The sequence below is a fragment of the Arachis ipaensis genome, chromosome B05 (genome assembly GCF_000816755.2).
Source record: "Arachis ipaensis cultivar K30076 chromosome B05, Araip1.1, whole genome shotgun sequence".
Classification (NCBI taxonomy): Eukaryota; Viridiplantae; Streptophyta; class Magnoliopsida; order Fabales; family Fabaceae; genus Arachis; species Arachis ipaensis.
The window spans coordinates 131,800,384-131,809,062 of record NC_029789.2 but is presented as its reverse complement, the minus strand read 5'-3'; the positions used below and the strand labels follow the sequence as shown (position 1 = coordinate 131,809,062).

The 8,679-nt window shown below is 36.2% G+C and overlaps 1 long non-coding RNA gene across 2 annotated transcripts in view; it reads right to left on the bottom strand.

Moving 5' to 3' along the window:
* LOC107644210 overlaps positions 1–2,117 on the bottom strand; it is a 10,006-nt gene extending 7,889 nt beyond the window's left edge. Inside the window, exons 1-2 of one of the 2 annotated variants that reach the window (XR_002347233.1) lie at positions 1,705–2,117; positions 1,389–1,605 (exon numbers count right to left, since the gene is read on the bottom strand). This is a non-coding gene — a long non-coding RNA (uncharacterized LOC107644210). The remainder of the gene's footprint in view (positions 1–1,388; positions 1,606–1,704) is intronic. The other variant, XR_001621262.2, reaches the window with a different exon arrangement.

Genomic DNA, 8,679 nt, shown 5'->3' with positions numbered 1-8,679 from the left:
TGTGTAATAAATTTTAAAAATATTTTTGTAAGTTATAATTTTTTATCTGTATATTTAACTTTTAATAATATTTTTATTTATTAATATATTATTTCTATTATTTGAGTATGATAGTATTCTTTTTTGAGGATGATAGTATTCTTTTTTCAGATTATTCAGATTAGTCTCTAATGGCGGTAAGGGACTCCCTTATTGCATACCAGAATGCATCAGGACAATGCATTAACCTGGAGATGTCTTTTAGCCCTTTAATAATATTTTTATTTATTAATATATTATTTCTATTATTTGAGTATGATAGTATTCTTTTTTGAGGATGATAGTATTCTTTTCACTAGAGCTTCAGATTAGTCTCTAATGGCGGTAAGGGACTCCCTTATTGCATACCAGAATGCATCAGGACAATGCATTAACCTGGAGAAGTCAGAAATGTCTTTTAGCCAAAATGTTCCTTCTAACAGACAGATCATCATTCATGATTGGCTGGGTTTCAACTCTGTAGAAAGACATTCCAAGTACCTAGGACTCCCAACCTATGTGGGCAAGTCCAAGAAACAAGTTTTTGACTATGTCCAAGAACACGTATGGAAAAAGCTCAAGAGATGGAAAGAGAAGCTACTCTCAAGGCTGGAAAGGAAGCACTCATTAAATCGGTAGCACAGGCTATACCCACTTACATAATGGGCTGTTTCAAGCTCCCAACGAGCCTCTGCCAGCATATCAACTTGATGATAAATCGTTTCTATTAGGGAGCCAAAAATGGAGAGAAGAGAATCCAGTGGGTGAAATGGGATAAGATGTATCTTTCAAAACAAAACGGAGGTCTGGGCTTCAGGGACATAGAGGCTTTCAACCGAGTGCTACTAGCAAAACAGGGATGGAGATTAGTAAAGAATCCAGAGTCTCTAGCAGCCAAAACTTTAGGAAGCAAATACTACAAGAGGACAAGCTACCTACAATCAAATTTGGGTTTTACTCCAAGCTACACATGGAGGAGCATTTGGCAAGTTAAAGATATAATTGAGAAAGGAGGCTACTGGAGAATAGGAAATGGGCAAACCAGAATTTGGGGAGATCCATGGATCCCAACCCAGAATGGGTCAAAACCGTGGAGCCCCCTTCAACAATTGAACCAAATGCAACAGTTTTTGAGCTGATTCTCAATGAGGAAAGCAGACAGAATGTACAGCTTATCAACCAGATCTTTATCCAGTTTGAAGTAAAACAAATTTTGAAAATTTCCCTACCAAGTACCGACCAGCCAGATAAGTTCATATGAAGGATACAAGGGACGGAGAATTTAAAGTGAGAAGAGTTTATCATGAAATTAAATCACAACACCAGAACCAATCAAGCCTCACAAATAGGTGAGAAGAGGAAAAGAATACCTGGAGAGAGATATGGAGAATCAAAGCCCCGCTGAGGATCATTAATTTCCTCTGGAGAGTAATGCACAATTCCCTCCCAACGAAGAGCAGTCTGACCAGAAGAGGAATCAATGACTCGCCTAGATGTACCAGATGTTGAACGGAGGACAAAACTGAGAGTCACCTTTTAAGAGACTGCAACTTTGCCAGAAGATTCTGGTTTGCATCCCAATTCACCCTGCGCACAGAAACAACCCAAGAAATTGACGTGAGAGATTGGATAATTCGCATGTTGGAAAACTGGAAGAAAATGAGAAATTGATGTTCTGTTTGCTACTGAATCAACTATTAAGAGCAAGGAACATCCTGGTCTTCGAAGGCAGAGAGAGATTGATAGGGAAGGAAATCGAGAATGCGGTGAAAACTTGTGAGGAATTTTGGGCAGTGCACGTAAAAGAAGAAGAGAGAAAATTGCAACAACATCCTATGGTTCAAATTAGGAAAAATTTGGAAGCTCCACCAACAAACCTGATCAAAATTAATACGGATGCTGCAACTACCAAACGGAGTAATGGAGGGGCTGGAGCAATAGCAAGAGACCATTTGGGTCCTATTCTAGCATCAGCATCCTAGAAGATCCCCTTTCCATTGGAAGCCCGTATGGCTAAGGCCTATGCAGCGTACCTTGGAATAAGCCTAGCCAAGGACTGCTGCTTCACACAAGTTATTTTGGAGAGTGATAATTTGGATGTAGTGAATGCACTCAAACAAAGCAAAATTGATGACACTTGTTTTGGTTCATTCATAGCAGACACCTTATCTCTTATTGGAAGTTTCAGGAATGTATCTTTTAGTCATGTAAAAAGAATGGAAAGTAGGGTTGCCCATGAACTAGCCCAATTAACATTTACCAATCCAAATCTAGTGTGGATGAAAGATGCTCCAAACAATGTTCAAAATCTAGCTTGGCTAGATATTCTGGGCCAATGGAATGATATACCCATTTTACTGTAAAAAAAAATGAATGAAGTTAAAAAATTATGGTTCAAAATAATCGACATTTCGCATAATAGAGGAAAAAGAGAAAATAAAAATGAATTGATTTAAGAAAAATAAATTATTGAATAAATTAATGAGAAATGATTCAGTAATTTGACTATGAAAAAATAAAGAAATAATAAGAACATTAAATAGTGTCTTCACTAACCTAACAATTTGTATGCTATGCTTCTATCTTGTTCTTACGTTTAAAATAAGGTATGTAACAAGTCGATTGAGCCATTAACTTAGTAAGATCACGAATATTTTTTTTATGGTGAAACATAAGGATTTTTTTAATAAATAAAAAAAATCATATTAACTCTTAAATATTTTTTCAAATTTTTACCGTTTTAAACATTCACTAATAATTTCGTAAGCAAGCTATACTATAGTGCACACATTGCGCAATGGCGGTAGACGTTACTATTGCGTGTGAAGTTGTCACGAAGGATTGTCTTTCATCTATTCTTTTTTCTTTCTTACAAAGATAAATTCTCCAAATGACTAGTCAATGTATAGTTGTTATTGTTTATCTGAATGCAACAATATCACGTAAAGATGATAGTGCACATTTAGAATGCACTGATTCTATTGTTACGCATACTTGGTGATTGCATTCGTTGATAGAACTTAAAAGTTCGATTTTGGTCAACATGGAAATGCTTGGAATTAAGCATGTTTGAAAAATTAGGTATCGGTACATTTCATTGGATGCCATAAGGAATAATCAATATAAGGTATTGTGCTTAAAGGATGATGATCATCATGTGCGAGTTATGATTGATTACCATGGAAAGATTATGACTGAACAAGTGATGAAACTTTACATTGAGTTGGTGGACGTTGGCAATAGTTCTTCCTCCTCACGTGCAGTCCCAACTCCCAACAGATTGTGCATTAGGACCAAGTTAGGTGGAAAGAACCGAATCCTACACAAGAATTCAGTCTTCTCTCCAAATGATAAATCTGATGTTGATTTGGTTTCTGAAGAGTTCAAGTAAAATGAGGAGTGAGTCCAATTTGATTTTGATAGTAATAGCAATGACAATATAGAGCTTGTCCCAGAAACTCAACATATATTGCCACCACCATTACCACTTCCTAGCCAAGCCCAAGTTCCAAGCCATTATTCGACATTGGACCTAGATGCTATATAAGTGAAGCCAATACCTTTTGGTTAGGGGGCGCTCATGACTATAAAACAAATGGGAGCGTGGAGCTGAGGATTGGCCATAGATTCTACAGTAGAGAGCCTGTTCACCTTGCCATCAAGAACCACAACATTTGTTGGAGTGTAGAGTATCGGGTGGTTGAATATGATTATTTGAAGTATCATTGTCAGTACAGAGATTATGTTGTAGGTTGTCAGTGGAGCATTCGGATTGAATATTGACAAAATCTTGATTATTGGGATGTTCATAAATACTAGGCTATGCACACATGTTTGACACCAACAATGTCTCAAGATCATTCAAATTTCGACAACAACCTTATCTGCAGAGTTATCTTTTCCATGATAGAAAGTAATTTTTTTAAATTTTTTCATCTGTTTTTGGAAAAATGGTTACATATTTATCACGTTATTGTTGTAAGATTTCTAAAAATGATTGACATATTAATCAATTAAGTTATCCTTCCATTCTAATTAGATTACTACATGGGTCAAGGGATAATGGAATAGAGCTACAGATTTAAGCTGTCGTACAGGAAGCTTTAGATGGCGAAGCAAAAAGTAATTGCTCAAATCAATGGGGATTGGGAAGAGTTGTACAACCAACTTCTAAGGTTGCTAAATGCGATTGAGCAATGTTTGCCTCGTCTAGTTCATGATATCAAGCTTGTGCCAAATTATGAAGGCATGCTTCGAGACTTTGGTTCTATGCAGTTTGATAAGGTATTTTGAACATTTCCTCCCTACATTGAAGCCTTCAAGTAGTAAGCCTCTAGTATCTATTGATGGCACACTTTTGTATGGGCGATACGAAAGGGTTGTTAATGGCCATTGCATAAGACGGCAACTCAAACCTTCTTTCCATTGCTTTTGCATTGGTTAAGTTAGAGTCAACAGAGTCTTGGTAATTCTTTATAAGGAATTTGCGGTAGCATGTGACTCCCTAAGAAGATACACATATATATTTAGGTCAAATTAGTGATGAGTATAAGTAAACATAATTTACTAAGTACTTTATATGTAAACTTAAGTATCCTATCATAAGGGACCAAGTCCAATTGCTGCCTCCATTGCAATAGCCTCTGAATCATGTCATCTCTATGTTGTTATGGTGGCCCAACCAACCTGCAGATGCAAAACAAAACAATATGTTCAGTAACAAAATAAAAAAATAGAAACTACAAAAAAATCATTGTATACATAAAGACCTCGCAGCTAATGAAAATTCCACCATGTCCCTATCTTGAGGGAACCAATCCGAAAACCTGTGGTAATTCCAAAAAAGCATAAGTGGGCTGCATCAAGACAAGTCACCCATTGATAGCCATGCATAAACAGTGGTACGTCCAGGCGAGCATAATAGAACCCCACGAGTACTACTTGCATCTCTCAAAATCAACAATCAATGAAATTTATCTAGCATGTACGATGCCACTAGATTTATCTGTCATCAGTAGCCCACTGATCAATCTAACTATGTAACAATGTGCACAGTGCCAAAGTACATCTGGTGCAGTGTCAGTTAGCAACTGTATCAAATGAGCCTTCAACCATGTCATCTTAATGGTAAAAGATTCGGCGTACCGCACACCCTCTGCAGCTCTTGACGCAGTGACTACACTCCAAGTGCCTCCTCAACCATCTCCCATGTGTCATGACCATAATAAGTCTGAAAATCTCAACTACAACCACCTACTAACTCCCCATGTGTCTGCAAGCGAAGGTAATAACCAACATCGTGATGAGTGATGGTACACTCACTCCATGACATGTGGAACGAATGGGTCTCCAGATACCATCTCTCACAAAGGCCGACAAGAGCGAGTTGTCGAAGTGAAAATCTATAACTTGAACTACATGGGCAAAACCAGCGTCCTCTAAATAGCGCAACAACACATCAGGTGGTCTCTTCACTCCTTAGTCCCTATTCCTCCGTGGAAATAGGGCTCGTCGACTCTATGTAATTCGACATTAAGTTCAATTTAAACCACCACTCATCTCAATCATAATAAACTACAATAGTTAGCCTAAATCCAAAGATTTCTACATTAAGTTTTAACCAATATTACCAATAACACCTATTATATAAAGCATTTCTAAAACTCTATCAATCATATATCAACATTTATCTCATTCATAATAATTTACAATGTGTAGCCTAAATCCAAAGATTTCTATATTAAGTTTAAAAGTCTCCCTAATTTATATATTATAAATGTCTATTCCCTAATATATTAAAGGTTAAATTACATATTTGGTCCCTACACTTTCAGTGAAATTATAAATTGATCCATACACTTTAAAAGTTTGTAATTAGGTCCCTAAAGAGAATTAAAATTTGTAATTTAGACCCCGCCGGTCAAAACGTGTTGATTTAACAGAATATGCTGAGAATTTAACCTTTACAAAATATTTTATCCAAACGCGGATACAAGGGGAAATGGCTTCCCTGGAGTATACAACCTTGTCCTTGTTTCTTGGAAAAGGAATACAAAAATATCATAGAAGGACAGAAATAGATGTTGAACAGAATATAAATAATTTAGCAAATTCAAACTAGAAAACCAACCTTCAAATATGCAGCTAGGATTTTTTTGTTGTCCACAACCACACATTGGTTCACATCATCCCATCCGAAACCGCTACAGGCTGCCATGTCAGCTGCAAATTGATACTTCTCTTTTAGCCTTTTAACTTTATTCTTGCAATAACTTATTTGAAAGCTACCACCTGAAAAATTTTCATTCATTTTTGTATCAAGCTTCTCAAAAGATCGAGGTCTAAACTGACCCGCATCAGCTCTTCTTCCTTCAATGACAAGCTCCTCCATAAAACCGACAAATGCCTCTGTCTCTTTGTCAGTCCAAACATGTCTGTCCATTTTTCGCTATAATCTACATTAACTCAATCAAAATTCAAATAAACATTACATATACATGATGCCATCATTGTAATAACTTATAAAATATAATACATTTAATAAAGTGCTACATGTAGTTCACATAATTAAAGTTTTACAATTAGCTCTTACAAAAAATGTCCAACCAAACAAATTGAAAGAATCTAATAAAACACACATACAAAAAAGAAATTAACTAATTGATTCGAGAATTCATCCACTAGTTGTACATTTCGTTTGCTAAATTGTCTCGCCAAGCAGCCCAGTCATTGCTGCCCTCTATACTCTCAATCATGTCATCATCGCCATCTTCGTTACCACCATGATCCTCTCCAATAAGCACATGCTCTGCATCAAGTAGTGTGTCCTCTTCAGGGTCGAATTCCATATTAAGCGAATAAAGTTTTGCAGTAGACAACAAGCAATAATTATTCTATTTCGTGTCTTAATTTTGTAGAAATAAGGACTCCTCAAAATTGTCCATCTCTTATTCAGTAAACCAAAACAGCGCTCAATAATGTTCCTAGCTGAAGAGTGCTTCTTGTTAAAATATTTTTGATAATTCCTAGGAGCATTTCTATCATGAGCCCATTCTTATACGTGGTATCGAGTATGCCTATATGGTGCTAGAAATCCCTTGCAATTAGTATAACCCGCATCCACTAAATAATAATTCCCTATAAATTGAAAGAGATACATTATGAGGACTAAGGAATTTGAATGAATTAAAAATATTGAAATGTTTTTGTTACCTAAAAATTAAGAATTACATACCAATTGGTATCTTGAGGTTATTACGACGTGAAATGGCATCTCTAAGGATTCTTGAATCCAAAGCGGAAGTACGTAAACGAAATTCATATCTCGATTGCATACGTCTAGGACATTAGTTGATATCTTACTTTTTCTTGTTCGGTATCTTGATTTATCTTTTTCAGGGACAGTCACATCTATATATGTTCCATCTAATACTCCTAGACAACCCTAAACCAATGAAATTGAAGTGTCAAGACTAATTATATACAAAATTATAGATTATAGGGATCTATGCAGTCATCTAGAACAGGAACAGCTTTTGCAAATAATAGACTTTGGACACGTATGACCAAGAATAACACCTTGTTGAAATACCTACTTATTGTTTCTCCTGACCTATAAAATCTAACTTGAAGTGTGTGATTCTTTTTATGATGAGCTAGTGTTAATAAAAACGTAATCACTTGTGAAGATTGTAGAAGACTTAGAGAAGGGGGAGTTGAATCTATGACCTTCTTTTATGTTACTGAATTAACCCTTTTAAGACAGACTTTCAATCTGAATATGTTTGAACTTAGCAGTGAAAAATTTATGAGACAATTTCATTTTGTCTCATGAATATCAGAAAACAGAACAGAGCAGAGAAGGAAGAAGCTAACACCACCATGTATCCTGGTTCGGTTGCCTTGTGCAATACAACCTACATTCAGTCTCCACCACAATAGTGGTGGAATTTCTACTATAGTTAAAGTATTACATACACCAATTTACAGGATTGACATAATCCTTTCACACTCAAGTTCTAACCTAACTTGACTTGGCTATGCTAATACCTAACTCTTCACTCTTAGTGCTAACCCAACTAAGAAAGGGATACCTCACTGGTACAAGATACAAGACACTTAATCATCCTAAAGAAATCTAAAAGAACTCTAGGATTTTTACTCATGTGTATCTCTCTGCCTTTTTCCACTCTTAGACTCTTTCAATGACTCTCTCATTCAGCCTTTTACCTCAAGAAATTACATAAAGATAAACATTGAAAAGAAAAATACAATCTGTAAAACATGAAGGAGATTGATGCTTCAACAGCCTCTTTGCTATGTGATAAACCAGATTTGCTAGCCTCTGATTCAGTTCTTCATTCTGGCGGAATGCTCCCTTGACTAGGAAGCACTGTCCAAGTGGATGAACTTCTTCAGAGAGCTCTTCTCAGAATATACACCTCTAGAACACTGGTTATCTCTCCTTGGCTTCTGAAGGATGAAAATTCTTCTTTTGTATCTCCTTGCATGTTGCTGAATTGCTCTTTCCTAGGTCAACTTCTTGAGCTGTGTGCTTCACCATCCTATCTTTTCACTTTCTTCCATTTACCTTCAAAAATGGAATGCTGGAATAGACCCTTTTTTACTTGACCGAAAGCCTTAGATCAGCAAAGATACAAG